Below are 14576 nucleotides of genomic sequence, written 5' to 3' on the forward strand. Positions count from 1 at the left end.
ATAATGACCCTTTGTCTTTTCCCTCATGAGACCACGCATGACATTTTTTTTTTTTTTTTTTTTTTGCACTCACAGGCTTCCAGAGTTGGCCTAGTTTTCCATTGGCTCATGCCAGGACTGGTGTCTGCATAATGTTGAATTAGCAATTCCTCTTTTCATTTATAATCCCGACAACAGCCAGTTTGCCCTTTAGTTATTTCCCTCGATTGCCCATAATAGACCTCATTATCTGTTGTCATCAACGATGCCACCCAAGGTGAGTGGCACAATTTATGGGAAACAATCAGGGTTTGTTTCCACTTATCCTGTCATTACTCCGCTGTTGATTTTCATTTTATACAACATTTTAACATCGCCATAGTGGTTAAACCAGTTCTTGCATCACATTTTGCACACTTGAAGGTCATTTAAGGCATTTAATCCTATTCTACTATGAAAACGCTTTAATTAAAGGTAAAAAAAAAGACTTTGCCAATTTAGTTTTGCACATCCAAAAAGTTAGCGGGACTTGAGAGAGACCGATTAAAAGAAGAATGAACAAAATCGGAGCATGAGAGGTGAAGATACCTTGACCTCTATTCCTTACTATGTCAAGCTTCAAAATCCCTGGATCCTACAACTCCCACAATGCACCTCAATAGCATATTTCATGGTTGTAGACCCTCCCTGCCTGTTAAATAAGCCACACATACAAGCAGCAACCTCCTGTGCTGAGAAATTAAGCCAGCGATGAAGTGCCCAAAACTGCAGTTCCTGAAATGGCCACTTGAGGCTCTTAAGTGTGAGTCAATCCCCATAGACCTCAATGTTAAAATGCCCAACTTTACAGCAGGAATAAACCTGTTTACAGCCTCTTTAGCTAATGTTTAATTCAAATATAAAACTCCTGTTTAATTTATATTAAGGCTTAATGTTATAATAAAGGTATCATTAAGGGCGTGGCCTCTTTGAGTGACAGCTCCACTAGCTTTGAGCTTCACACCGTCTCTTCAACACCCACATCAATATTTGATACAGTCTATTGGATCTAAACACATTTCATTTCCTTTAAATTCTCACAATAAAAGTCCCTGTTGTCATGGCTGTTTACTCTTTCTCTCTGCAGTATTAGACTTGTGATTGGCTGCTAACAAAGCTCCCTTTAATTAAGTGATAAACATTTAATCGGCTATAAATTCTTCACAATAAAAGACCCACATTATTTTGCCGCTTACCCTTCCTCCATGCAGTAAAAGTAGACTTCATTTACTGAGAATCAGCCACTAACAAAGCTAACAAGCTGCTAATTCAATGATAAACACAATTCATTTCTGGAAAAATTCTTCAGAATAAAAGTCCCTGTATTTTTGCTCCTCACTCTTCTTCCCTGCATTATTAGTAGACTTGTTTTATTGAAGAATAGCTGTTAACAAAGCTCTGTTAATTCAGTAATAAACACATTTAATTTCCTCTCAATTCTTTACACAAAGGTCCCCTGCTATTTTTACAGTTTACTCTTCCTCCCTGCAGCAATTGTAAACTTGTTATATTGAAGAAGAGTCCCTAAAGATGCTATACGCTAATTTGATGATATACAGATTTTCCTATTAATTCTTCACAATAAAAGCCCCTGTTATTTGCTTTTATTTTGAAGCAGCAACATCAGTACATGTGTTTTCATCAGCAGTACAATAACTCAGGCTGAGGCAGCAGGTCTCAGCTGTTCTCCAGGTTTTCCTCCACTCCTCTCTTCGCCCTCCTGTGGAGAAGATCTCCTTTGGGAGGAGGAAGATGATGGAGACCGATACGTTTGATAAATTGATTGTGTCCACATGCCGTCAACACCCCACTGAGATCTGAAATCAATGAGAGTCAGTCCACCTCGGCATGTGGTCTGGATGATCAGATCCCAATGCGAGCGAGATCCGATCTCATACAGACTTTACAGTTATTGCCTTCTGGTGCGATCGGAGGACAAAGTTGGCATTGAAGAGAAGAGAGTAGCCACGGCCTAAAACACAGCATGGAGGTGGTTTTTATGCATTTCTCAATTTTGTAACAGGCCTGAAAATAAACTGCAAGCCTTCAATGCCAAACTGGTAGCAGAGTTTGAAAACATATGTATTCAAAAAGTAAGAAAATATGGAAACACTGTGGTTTTATAGTAATGTTTTCCATATTTTGTCATAAATTAAAATTTGGTGTACTGCCCCTTTAAAAGCCATGTCGCCTGTATGTTTGGTCTGTGTTAAAAGAAGCTTGGTAGGCTACCCATATCTTATTTATTCTCTACCAGCTGTAACATGCACCCCTTATTTCTGCCTCCATTTCAAACACAACATTTGCATATTTTGCCTTATCTGTCGGTAAACAGATGCTGGGAGACATCAATGTTTACCTTTGGTTTGACAAACATGGCCACCGTATGCAAATTACTTTTGGGTTTGGGTGTGGTCTAAAACAAACCAAACACTGTGTGTGAGTAATGGGATACTTTTTTTGGTCAACAAATGACAACAAACTATTCTGGGGTGGCATTTCTAACCCGAGGCCACTAATGTAACTACTACTAACCCATCACTCAAAATCCCAAAATGTGGCTGGAAAACAAGGTTCAATTTAAAGGTTCATAACAAATGATACAGGTGGAGGACGCATGAAGTTTCATGTGGCGTAAAAATGTTTAGACTCTATTCGTAGCTAAACCACTATCTGGTTATTAAAGACATCATTAAAGAGAGAATATATTTTTGAATTGTTTGTCAACTAAAAGACAATTTTGCAGATCAAGAAAGTCTCAGTTTATCATAGTATCATTTCATTTGTGTGAAACTAATCAGTGAACTACATCTTTCGTCTCCCACAATGTACATCATCAACACCAACATGGCCGTTACCCTGACTTGCTATCGAGCTAGCTCCTTTGGCTAAGTTCTACACACAAATGTAACATTATCTTATCTTCTGTGTTTTAAACAGTGACTATTTTTATCAGCCCAGAAGAGAAAGAAAGAGTGAGACATTGTAGCTTCAGAGAAAGGCGTCATTCACAGCGCTTCTTAACGTGTATCGTCTTTCTAGTAACGGATTTTCACAGTCTTATACTACAACAGGATTACGACAAAATGCAACTTTCTTGATGTGCAAAATTATTTAACACCATATGTGTCAATTGTGACAGAATTCAAACAGGGTTAACTATTGTTTGTCTCTAGCCGTTGGCTACTGTACGTATTTTCTTCCGAAATAAAGTCCCACTGTGGGTCACAGAAAGGGGCGGGACATCGGCTCTCCATTCTCTTATGCTGTATTCACACCAAAGGCGAAGCAAATTTTCCCATTGCATTACACGCAGGAGTTTGACAGGATCATTTGTGTTTATTTGACTCGCTAGAGAGGGGTGGGGTTTTACCTCCATGTAGACAACGTTTCATCGATCATGGCTGAAATAACCACTATTGCTGCTTTGTATATGTTGTGGAAATCTAGTGACTGGGTTCATAACATCATCCAGAGGGGCTCTGGGAATTTTCCCAAGCTGTATTCCCTGTATTTAGCAAGCCATGCTTCAGCTGGTTTACTACAGCTGTATGAACCCAAAATAAATAATTTTGCTGCGATTTAATTGCAATAAACAGATTTAAAAAAGGTTGCCAAAATAACAACATAATGACGCCGATTTGTAAAAAGTCTGAATTCATGTTTTGTTCGTTCTCTCAACAAGACGACAAGCAAACAACTTTTAAAGAGCTTGTTTTTTTAATGTAGCTCGGATGGATTGGTGCGAGGCTATGCTAACGTTGTAGCTGCTCCATCAACACTCGAAATAACGTAATATAGGCGTAAATACGGCAGCGTCATGGTGTATAAATAAAGAGTTTCGTCCAGATGTGAGCTATATATAGATAACGCTCTGGGTGAACACAACAATATTTTCACTTTGCGTTGTTGCATGAATGTTAGTTAGAGTCTGATGGTGGCACCTTGCATGGTAGCCTGTCATCAGTGTGTGAATGGGTGAATGATATGTAATATACTACTGACTGTAAGTCGCTTTGGAGAAAAGCGTCTGCTAAATGACTGTAATGTAATGTAATGTAATGTACAGTTTGTGTATGTTTGGTCAGGAATGATACAGGTACTTGAACCACTTGACGCTGCAGGTGGTTGATTAACATATTTATTTTACACCAGACTCTTCTGACAGGGCTCCCCAGAGGAGAGTTTGAAATAACAAGTTCCTGTATTCATTAGCTGTTTTGAACCCATAAGCAGGGCTTTTTGTGGAGAAAGAAAAGCTTGTTGTAAAAATGTCTGAACACCATTAAAGATATGAACCATAAACTGAAGCCTAAATAGATTCTTACGGTCATTTAATATCTACCACAATCACTTCTCATAACGTGAGCACCACAGACGACTCTTACAGGCTCTAATGGCCTGAAACCAAACCTCTAATTTAACTTCCTCGAAGCATTAACTCCTGTAGAAGACCCATCAATTATCACACATTGATTTTTCCACTCACATAAATGACTTTCAGGATAACAGAAAATGTTTTTTTGTGATAACACGTGAGACAAAAAACTTGTTTATTTAATGGGAAAATGAAACTTAGTTGCTTGCATGGATTTATATAATGCCCAAAACAAAGCTATACTTTGTGTATTTCCTCTTTAGCCAGAGCATCTCTACCTGCAAAAACATGTTTGTAATGTGAGATTGTTATGTCTACGCTGTGATTAGATAAAATAAGCATCAGTCTTTCTTTTCGGCCTCGATAACAAAGTTTTTATTGTTTCTCTGTCCAAAACATTTCCTCTGTTAGGAATGATGAACGGACTCCAAATGCATGGCTACATTAGTCAAGTTTGCTTCAACTGGTACACAAGACAATTTTTTTAGTTATTACCTACATTTTTATTATTTATTTATATAAGTTTATGAAAAAGATATGTAATATATGTTAAAAGCAATCATATGAATATTGATTTTAGTTCAAATTCTGTCACAAAAAATGCAGAATTCAGGCTTTAATGTAGCAAAAGAAATTTGCAAGTATCTAATCATTATGAAGGACATCTAATTGATAGGAAAAACGTTGATGTCATGAGAAATGCATTTCATAATCATATACAGACAGCTGGAACTGTCTGTATATGATTATGAAACTACAAACCTGTGAAGTTTCGTGACTTCATCTGGTGGACAGACAGATAAACACCTGGCTCTGTGGTGGTTCATGCTTCAGTAGGTGTCTCCAGGTCGTCTACCATGTTGTACCCATGATGACTCACACAGATAAGGTGAAAACAATACCAACCACATGCTGTAGCTGCAGGTAAAAAAATAAAACACACATTTGTTTGTTTTTACATTTACCCTTTGCTTTTTTTCAGTCATGTGTTTTAATTAATTGTGAGTGTTGAATGAAGACATGTGGCCCCCAGGTCTGTCGGTGTTATATATTTATTCTAGGTTGGGCCCCAAGGGCACCATAACAAGGGGAGATAAATTATGGCTAGTGTAACGTCCAGTAATGAGGGGTGTCTGTAAATCCATGATTTCTTTGTTCCTACATCAACACAGTCCCTTTGCTGGACTTCATAAACCTTTCACCACCTAATACATTTCATCCTAGCATGAATCTTCACCACAGCCAGCACTGGAAGACAACGCCAACAGTTTTTCTGTTCTATGAGGTCTGTAATCAATTCAAAAAAAGCTGTTGACATTAGGTGACCGGTTGGAAATGCTGCTTGCAACTAGAGTGTAATTTGTGTTCTCTTCTAAAGTTACAAACGTGTAAAGAACGATGCTGATGTTTTCTCCTGTAATGTTGCAAAGTTATACTCAAAGAACAACGCCTTGTGAACACTAGTTCTCAACGTCTCAGTTATACATCAAAATTCAACAACACTAAAACTAGTCTTCAGGTTGAGATGGTTTTTGTGTTTGTGCAGAACCATTTATGCAACCAGTGAACAGAAGGAATCATATTTGGACTGCGTAGGAGTTATGTTAAGACGGCGTATACGGCTCTTGTAGAGACCTGTCAATCAGTGTGTAGCCCCGCCCTAAAGCATCCCCTGCTTTATGGTCTGTTTGACTCTAAATGGAGCATCATTTACTAAATGAACATCATGCTGTATTGAAGAAGACTTGAAACTAGAGATTGAGACCATAAACTCATGTTTACAATGTTTACTGAGGGAATAAATCAAGAGAGAAGTAGAGTCATTTTCTCATAGACTTCTATACAACCAGAGGAGTCGCCCCCTGGTGGACAGGAGAGAGAATGCAAGTTTTAAGACACTTCAGCATTGACCTCACTCGGCAGAACAAGAGGTTGCCGCCTGCTCCTGGCACTACATCTCTTGTCACGCACAATGTGCTTCACAAACACGGCCATTACCTTGACTTGCTAGCTAGCTAACTTTAGCCATGCACCGATGTTACGTTAACTTACCAAATGTATTTGATCCAGCTACTCTTTTTATTAACAGTTTTTGTGGTCATTTGACTAGTACTAAAGAAACAAAATGGCAATTGCTGTTAGTTGTTATGGTGACAATCAGGTCAGTTGGGTCAAAAAGGAGAAAGATGGCTGGCTAGTTAGCCACGTAACATTAGCATGTCCTTCTCCAGCGGGTAGCCCACTGTTTGGCTAATTTTATGAAACCAGTGCAGAATGGCGAAATTAGCAAGCTAGCAAACTAGCAAACTGTCCGCTAGCTAGCTAGCTTGCTAATTCCACCATGCTTAAATGCTACACTGGTTACATTAACTGAGGGAACAAAGTTGTCACACATCTAGCTGTGACAAGAGTGTGTGGATGAACATTAAGTTGTTCATTTGAATTAATTTACTGTAGGTCACTACGTAACGTAGTCGTGACAGCAAAACCTCACTTAAGTGAGTACGTGACTTGCCATAAGTTTAGTTTAGTTTATGCGAAAGTTGGCTGCTACAACGGTCCCAGTGGCAACGGTAAACATGATGGCTGCCGCTCTGACCATCTTAGATATCATCTAATTTCTACTGATGTATTACCATTTTCAATATTGTATACACACAAATAATTATGCAGACAATTCTGAAAAATGGCATGGAATTTCGGACACAGCCCAAGAGTCCAGACTATAAACTCTAAGCACAATTCCATTGTTTTTACACAATAGACAATTGACACTTTAACTTCTGTAAAGCATTAACTCTTGTAAAGACCCATCAATTATCCAACATGGATTTTGCCATTCGCATAAATGTGTTTTCAGATAACAGAATTTTTTTCCCCATGCCAACATGTGAAGACATGCGCCACAACAGCTGGCTGTTGTTGAAAGCATTTTGTCCAAAAAGCACGGCAGTTGAAAGAGAAGATTAGATCTGCTTCCGTCAAATTTCGTATTGCATGCAATGTTGAATAATAAACAAAGAAACTTACAGTTTATAGTGACTGGAGGACCATGTTGACTATTACGACGTGATGGAAACTTGGCTGTAATTGAAAACCAGATCGGAGCCAGAAGCCACACTTTGAAATGTGGGATGTATTTGCGAATCTCTTGCATGAGACAGAACTCTAAATATTGTAAAAGTTATAAAGCCAAAGAAGCCCTGGAACATCAATAAGTCCATATGTCTATTAAAGTAAGTTTATGTAACTTGCATGACAACATCAAAACCTTAAAAATATGGAGGATTTTAACACTTGTGAAGAGTTGGTGTCGAGGTGACCTTCACCAGAAAATGTTGGTTTAGAAGATTTAGAAGATTTAGAAGATTCAATGGATCTGTGTTTACAGAAAAGCACAATGCCAACGTATTATTATTGCCGACTGGGTTGGTCCTCTGCAAGCTAATGGACAAAAGCACAACCTGTACTTTTACCATAGAAATGAAGTAGGAGTTGGGCAGACATTTCTGTTTGAATCAACGCAGCTGGATGGTCAGAGCGGCGCCGTTTTTATGTGTATCGTTGCAACTAACTTCTGGATAAAACAGACGGCAAGTTGCGGACTCATTGAGCTGAGGTCTTCCAGTAACGTCTACAACGACCAGTGGATTAGTAAGGTTACGAAAGGTAGTGAGTCAGAGTAAATGAGTACAATTTAACAACTTAATGTTTTGCATTGCTATCACCAGATAAGTGACAACTTTGTTTGGCTTATCTATTATATCCTGAGTAGCATTAAAGTATTGCAGAATTTGCAAGCAAGCTAAGCTATGGCGGGCTGGTGGCCAGCGGAAGCACTGGGTCTAATGGTGGTCAAATCAATTGACCACAGAAAACAGTCAATTCTACTCCTATACTATTTCCTTGACATTTAACTTTTGACAAAAATGTAGCTTTATCTGAGCGAATAAAGTCCATAACATCTTCTAGTATTTCATCACATGCTCAGTATTGAAACCTGAGAGTCTCATTGCTCTCAAGAATGATAACAATTGATTGCAGTATTATTTTCAAGTAAAAATCATACTACTACGTACATGTAGTTTGCTCCTCATTGGACCCCTCATGGTTCCCAAGACCACAGAGTCAGAATGAGTGCTGCTTTTAAAAGAAAGAGGTCAGCATGAAAAAAGAGCTTTTATCACTTGAAATACTCCATAGTGTGAATTTTTAACTTTGCACTTCCTTCAATTTTATACATATCACATGAACTTGTTGCAATCTCTACAAACAATAATGCTTTGTTTGTTATGAGCAATAAACCTATCAACGTGATGCTAACAGACTGCAATGAACCTCTGAGAGTCACAAGAGAGGAAGTAGCAGGTCTGGCACAGAGATATTTTAATATTGTCGTACAGCGGGGAGGCCCCGGCTGTCAGTTATCACCAAGTAGACATTCAAAAACACAGTTTCCCAGAGAGGGGGGGGGGTTCTTTGTTGCTTGAGTTCAAACACATTTATGACATAGAAATGACTGGAAATTGTAGCTTTTGAGAGAGGAGACCTTTAAATCATAGCTCATTCACTTCACCAAGGCTTCTTTGATGTTTTATTTAAAACAGTTTGCTTATATATGAAACTAGACAACTCTGTACTTCCCTCCACAGCCTTTTTCTTTTGATTGGGAACAGGCAGGTGAGAAGAAACAGTGGGAATAAGCTTCAGCAACGCTCCTGCAGGATTCCTTACAGGCCTTGTTTGCTTATGCCAATATTGACATAGCCAATAAAAGCAAGGTGTAACAACCCAGGTAAGGAAAGGCTGTTGTAACCTCTGCTTCTGCAGCCCTGTTTCCACACAGCTGATCTGTATTCTTAATGTTGTTCCTAAGGGGAAACTTATTTTCTCGTGGCACTGACAGTTTTAAAAATGTGGTTGCTTTGTAAATCAAAACAAAACCAAATAACAAAAACTACTAATGTCAATTGGTTTGGTTTAGGCAACAAAACTACTTGGTGAGGTTGATTAAAAAACAAGGGAACGTCAACGTTTGTTCTCACACGAGACATACGCAGCAGTCTCCCGGATGAAAGTCCTGTTAATCCTGTTGAAAGAAAGAAACTACTTGGTTAGGTTTCTTTTATTGGTTTAATTGGCTTGACTACGTTTGTCCTGTGTTGCAGTTGTTAAAAGGTTTAAACAAGTTATTGACGTTGAAAATGTAAACAAAACACAACAAAATCGCAACAATAATACTTGGTTAGGTTTGGTAAAAAGGTATTTATTGTTACGTTATTTTAGCTATGTATGTATAATATAATAACTAAACATACTTTTGTTCTCCTGGGTGAAAGCCCTATTTTTTTTTTATCTGTGATGCAGATTTATACATTTTTATTCATATGGTTAAGATTCTAAATTAAAACAAAGTAAAAAAGCAAACAAATCTACTTTGATAAGTTAAGGCAACAAAACTACTTGGTTAGGTTTAGTAAAAAACATCATGGTTTGGCTTAAAATGACTGTTCAGAACGTTACTTAAGCTAAGTGCGTAGACTAAAATAAGTGAAAGTTAACTTTTGTTTTCACACAGGACATGAACAGCTGTCTCCTGGGTGAAAGTCCGGTGTTTGGTTAGGCTTTAAATGAAACGTTTGTTACCTTAAAAAACTAGTGAACATTAACATTTATTTTCACTAGGGACACAAACAGCCGTCTCCTGGGTGAAAGTCCTGTGTTTGTCCTGTGTCAGAATTGTTCACCATTTAAACATGTGGTTAACATTGTGAATTGAAACAAAACAAAACCCAACATGCGACAAAACTACTTGCTTAGGTTCAGGCTACATACTACTTGGGTTGGTTTGTTACGTTATTTAAGCTACAGACATAAATCAAAATGAGTGAACGTTAACATTTGGCTTCCCACGGGACTTCAGTCTCATGGGTGAAAGTCCTGTGTTGGTCACATGGTTGACGTTGTAAATTGAAACAAAACTGAACAAAAAACAAAGTACTTGGTTAGTTGTTGTTTTTTTAAAACATCATGGTTTGATCTTGAATGACTTCTTTGTTATGTAATTTAAGCCATTTATCTGGCACAAAATATATTTTTCCTTGATATGCAATTCACAAGGCAGCTACGTTGTAACGGGACCCTGATTTGTAGGAGACAGGTCTGTGTTGAACCATGAAAACCAATGTTAGGACATTGTTTTAAAATGTGTTATTTGGCCTACAAACAAAATAAATTATTACCTACTGTATTTCCATCATCAGTGTTCATTAAAGGCAGTAACCTGCGTGCTATTTCGCCGTCTGTTGCAGTTTAGACTCAGAGCTGCAGTAGAAGGCTCTGGGATCTCATGTTGCTTAATCAATGTTAAATTTAAAGCAGGTGTTGTCCAGCGTCCCTTGATCTGCTTGTCTTAGTTTGACAGGGTAACTTGAGGCTACCAACTTTTTAATAGTTCGATTTTCTTGAAGAAAACACAGAACTCTTCCTGGAATATATCAAGTAATTGCAGTCCTGTAAAAAAAATATAGAGCATTTGGAAAACGTGTGTTTGGGAGGGGAGTTAATCGGTTTGTGCATCATGGAAGGTTTGGGAGTCACTCAGAGGATTAGACAGATTTTTGGAGACCGCAGCATACAGTCAAACTAGATAACTTAATTATAAACATATTTTAAGTTTTCTTCTTTTTTTTTTTAACACACCCACACATATGAATCAAATTAATTTTCACTAGTTTCTACTTACTACAAGAGCCTGTGGTCCATATTTTGATATGTTCACACCCTCCTCCCAGAACACAAAGACTAACGAAGTGTAGAAAAATACCAAGAAATCAGATCTACGGTAATCATCCACAGTGGTTTGCCGCCAGGCTGTGACGAACAGCTGTTTGCGTAACAAGTTGTCTAAAAAATGATCTGACTCTAAGTCGTTTTTACAGAAACAGTTTTTGCATTTACATTTTTTCTCATAGAAATGATGTTCTATTATATCCTGCTTGCTGCAAACAAGTTCCTCCTTGCTGGGTGGGTTCTGTTGAATGAAGTAATGCTTTCACGGATGCAATTTAGTTTTAGACATTACAGTTCACAAATTACAGCGTAATTATTAGGTACAATAAAACACTGCATTATGCACAACAAAAGAGGTTTGAGGGCGTAACAACTTTGTGTTGGAGAGACACACTGGTTACTTACTTAATTACAGTGGTGACTTTCACATGACATAATTTATGGTATTATATATTCTATGATGTACTTTTAAAAAATATTGTTGTCGTGTATCTTAAATACAACAAATGACATGTCAGTCCTGTGTTTTTTATTCATTTGTCCCTGTACTTCTTCCATTTACTTTACCAGCAAGTATATTTGAATGATAAGATAGGATAAAAACTTTTTTCCCAGGAGAAATTTCTTTGAAGCATTTGCAATACAAAGTGGAAGGAGTGCATATAAAAATGACAATAAAAAATCTGAGATATCCCAAATATTTACATATACATATGTCAATATGTATATGTAAATATACAATTGTACAATTGTTAACCAATGCATATTGACATGGATTATAAAAATACAATCAGGTAACAGTATGGATCCTAAAAAAACAAACGAGTTACAGGTAACGATCTTAAAAATATTATCACGTTCACGGTAAAAATACAAACAGGTCAACGATATTAATCCTAAGAATTTAAACAGGTTTACCATATCGAGGATACAAATATTATCAAGTTCATGATATAGATCATAAAAAAACAAACGGGTTGAAAGGGATCATAAAAATATAATCAGGTTATGGATCTGTATGGCTGGGGTTGTACGTAAATATAAATGTGCAGTCTCTACCTATTTCAAACAACAGATGGATGCACTTTAGATCTCTATTGATCTCTATAGCCCGCAGTGTAAAGATTAGCATAGCACGAGATGTGTTAATATTGGCTGTGGTCGGACAAGAAAACAAAATCACGAGTTCTCCAAAATGGTTTGTTTTTCTTTCTCTGTCATCATTCTGAACTCCTTTAATCATCTTTCACTTAGAATGAAATTAAATGATGACTACTTAGCCTGAATGATGTTACACTATGTTGACTACTAGACTTCCGACACACTCAAACTGCTGGAAAATGAAAATCACCACACAGAGGTCTGTGTGGTGATTTTCATCCACTGTAGCTAAACCATTTTTCATCGCTTCGGGGTATCTGCAGTTTATCAATGCAGCTCTGCAAGTCATGGCAGCTTTTCCTCTCATATCTCATAAATTTATTGCTGCTCATATGGACAGACAACTCAGATTCAGCAGCTATGACAGAGGAATCGACAGCCTGCTAATCAATCGTTCTGCTCCACACATGGAGTTGAGTTGTGTGTTCTGTGTTTTGAACGCTCAACAGTATGATGTGTTTTGTTCAAACCAAACGCTTTAACAATGAGTGCTCAACGCTCTGCAACTTAGAAAACATGTTCAAATAGACAAAACAAAAACATTTAAAGAAATACCTTAGCATTTACAAAATAACACTGCAAGGAGTTAAAACTTGTCGCAGAAAACACCATGGAAAATAGACTTGAGGCGCCTTACTGTATCTTTATTTAAAGTGCGTTTCTGTATATCTTGTGTTTTCTGTTTTTGTTTGTGTTTTCTTACTTTCCAGCGCATTTCTGTATTTGGTTGTGTTTCATTTTTTTGTGTTTTTTTTACATTTGTTGTGTTTACTGTATTTGTTGTGTTTTCTGTATTTTGTCATGTTTTCTATATTTGTTTGTGTTTTCTGTATTTGTTGTCTTTGTTATGTTTTCTGTATTTCCAGTGCATTTCGGTATTTATTGTATTTTCTGTATTTGTTATGTTTTCCGTATTTGTAGCACTTTCCTGTATTTCTGCTGTTTTCTGTGGTTGTGTTTTTTGTTTTTGCAGTGTTTCTCTATTTTTGGCTGTGTTTTCTGTATTTCTAGAACTTTTCTGTTAATTGTGATAGTGTTTTTTCTGTGGTTGCGTGTCCTGTATTTGTAGAGCGTTGGGGCAGCGATATCCTGAGGGGAGTCTGTGGTAAACAACTATCACAGCGACAGTAAATTCTTTGTTAAACTCAGGCAACAACTTGTTTTTTTCACTTCAACTAGTCATAAAATATATTAGTTTTCACAATTAAATGCATTCCTGCATTAAATAACCAAGATAGTGTCACTCTCTACCCATAACCACGAGTTTAGAGTAGTTCACTTTACATGGTGCTCCTTTCTTGTTAGAAAAACATTGCCGATGAGGACAAGGTGTTGTCTGTGCTGAATCAGTAACGCTGCAGCTGTATTGACTCTGCAGGATTACAACCATCTCCACTAAGATGAAGCAGAATTTGAATATGTTCGCTTCAACACATTTAGGGAATGTGGTGTCAATTCCTTTTAAAAACAGTTCTGGGAGACAAATGCACTTTGGTGGCTTTAGAGAGTTTATTTCTGTCAGTCTGGCATAAGAAAGGAGTATATGTTCCCCACTTGGCCTGAGGCTCCTACAGTTTGCCAACACAGCCCACTGTCACTGGTCACATGAATGGAAGGGTGTTATCCTCAGGCCAGGGCCAGAAGTCAAAAAGCACATGACTACTACATCGGCTCAGTAGCACATGCATCTACACAGACAAGCACACACATCAAAGCAAACACACACAGAAAACCTCAAGATACAAAAACTGTTTTTAATGCAAAAAAAAAAAAACAAGCCACATGCACTTTGCTTTGAGTAAACATCGAACCTTCCAGGAAGCACCGAGGCGCAGTGTTCCAGATGCAATGAAATAAAGAGATGAGTAAGGGGGGGGGGGAGTTAAGTGGAAGTTAAAAAAGAAAACAATCACTGTGCAGAATCTAGATCCATGTGGGTGTCTCGAGAAGAGGCGGAGGAGGAGGAGAAGTTGGGAGGGGGGGGGGTGATGCAGACTCCGTGGGTGTTGTTGGTGGATGTTTGGAAGAAGCGTTCAGAAACTGATCATCTCTTCAACACATTCTGGCTCAGAGGAAAAGAGTCGGCCGGAGAATTATTCCTCTGATGGAGCAAATTGGGGGAAACGCTTCTCGTCTTTTTAGTACCAACTGAGCGTAGTCATTCTGTAACGCGAGGCGGACATTAATGTTTAAACACACTATGTGCCGGAGTGGTGTAGGCGACGGT

This window comes from Anoplopoma fimbria, chromosome 8 (assembly GCF_027596085.1).
Source record: "Anoplopoma fimbria isolate UVic2021 breed Golden Eagle Sablefish chromosome 8, Afim_UVic_2022, whole genome shotgun sequence".
NCBI lineage: Eukaryota > Metazoa > Chordata > Actinopteri > Perciformes > Anoplopomatidae > Anoplopoma > Anoplopoma fimbria.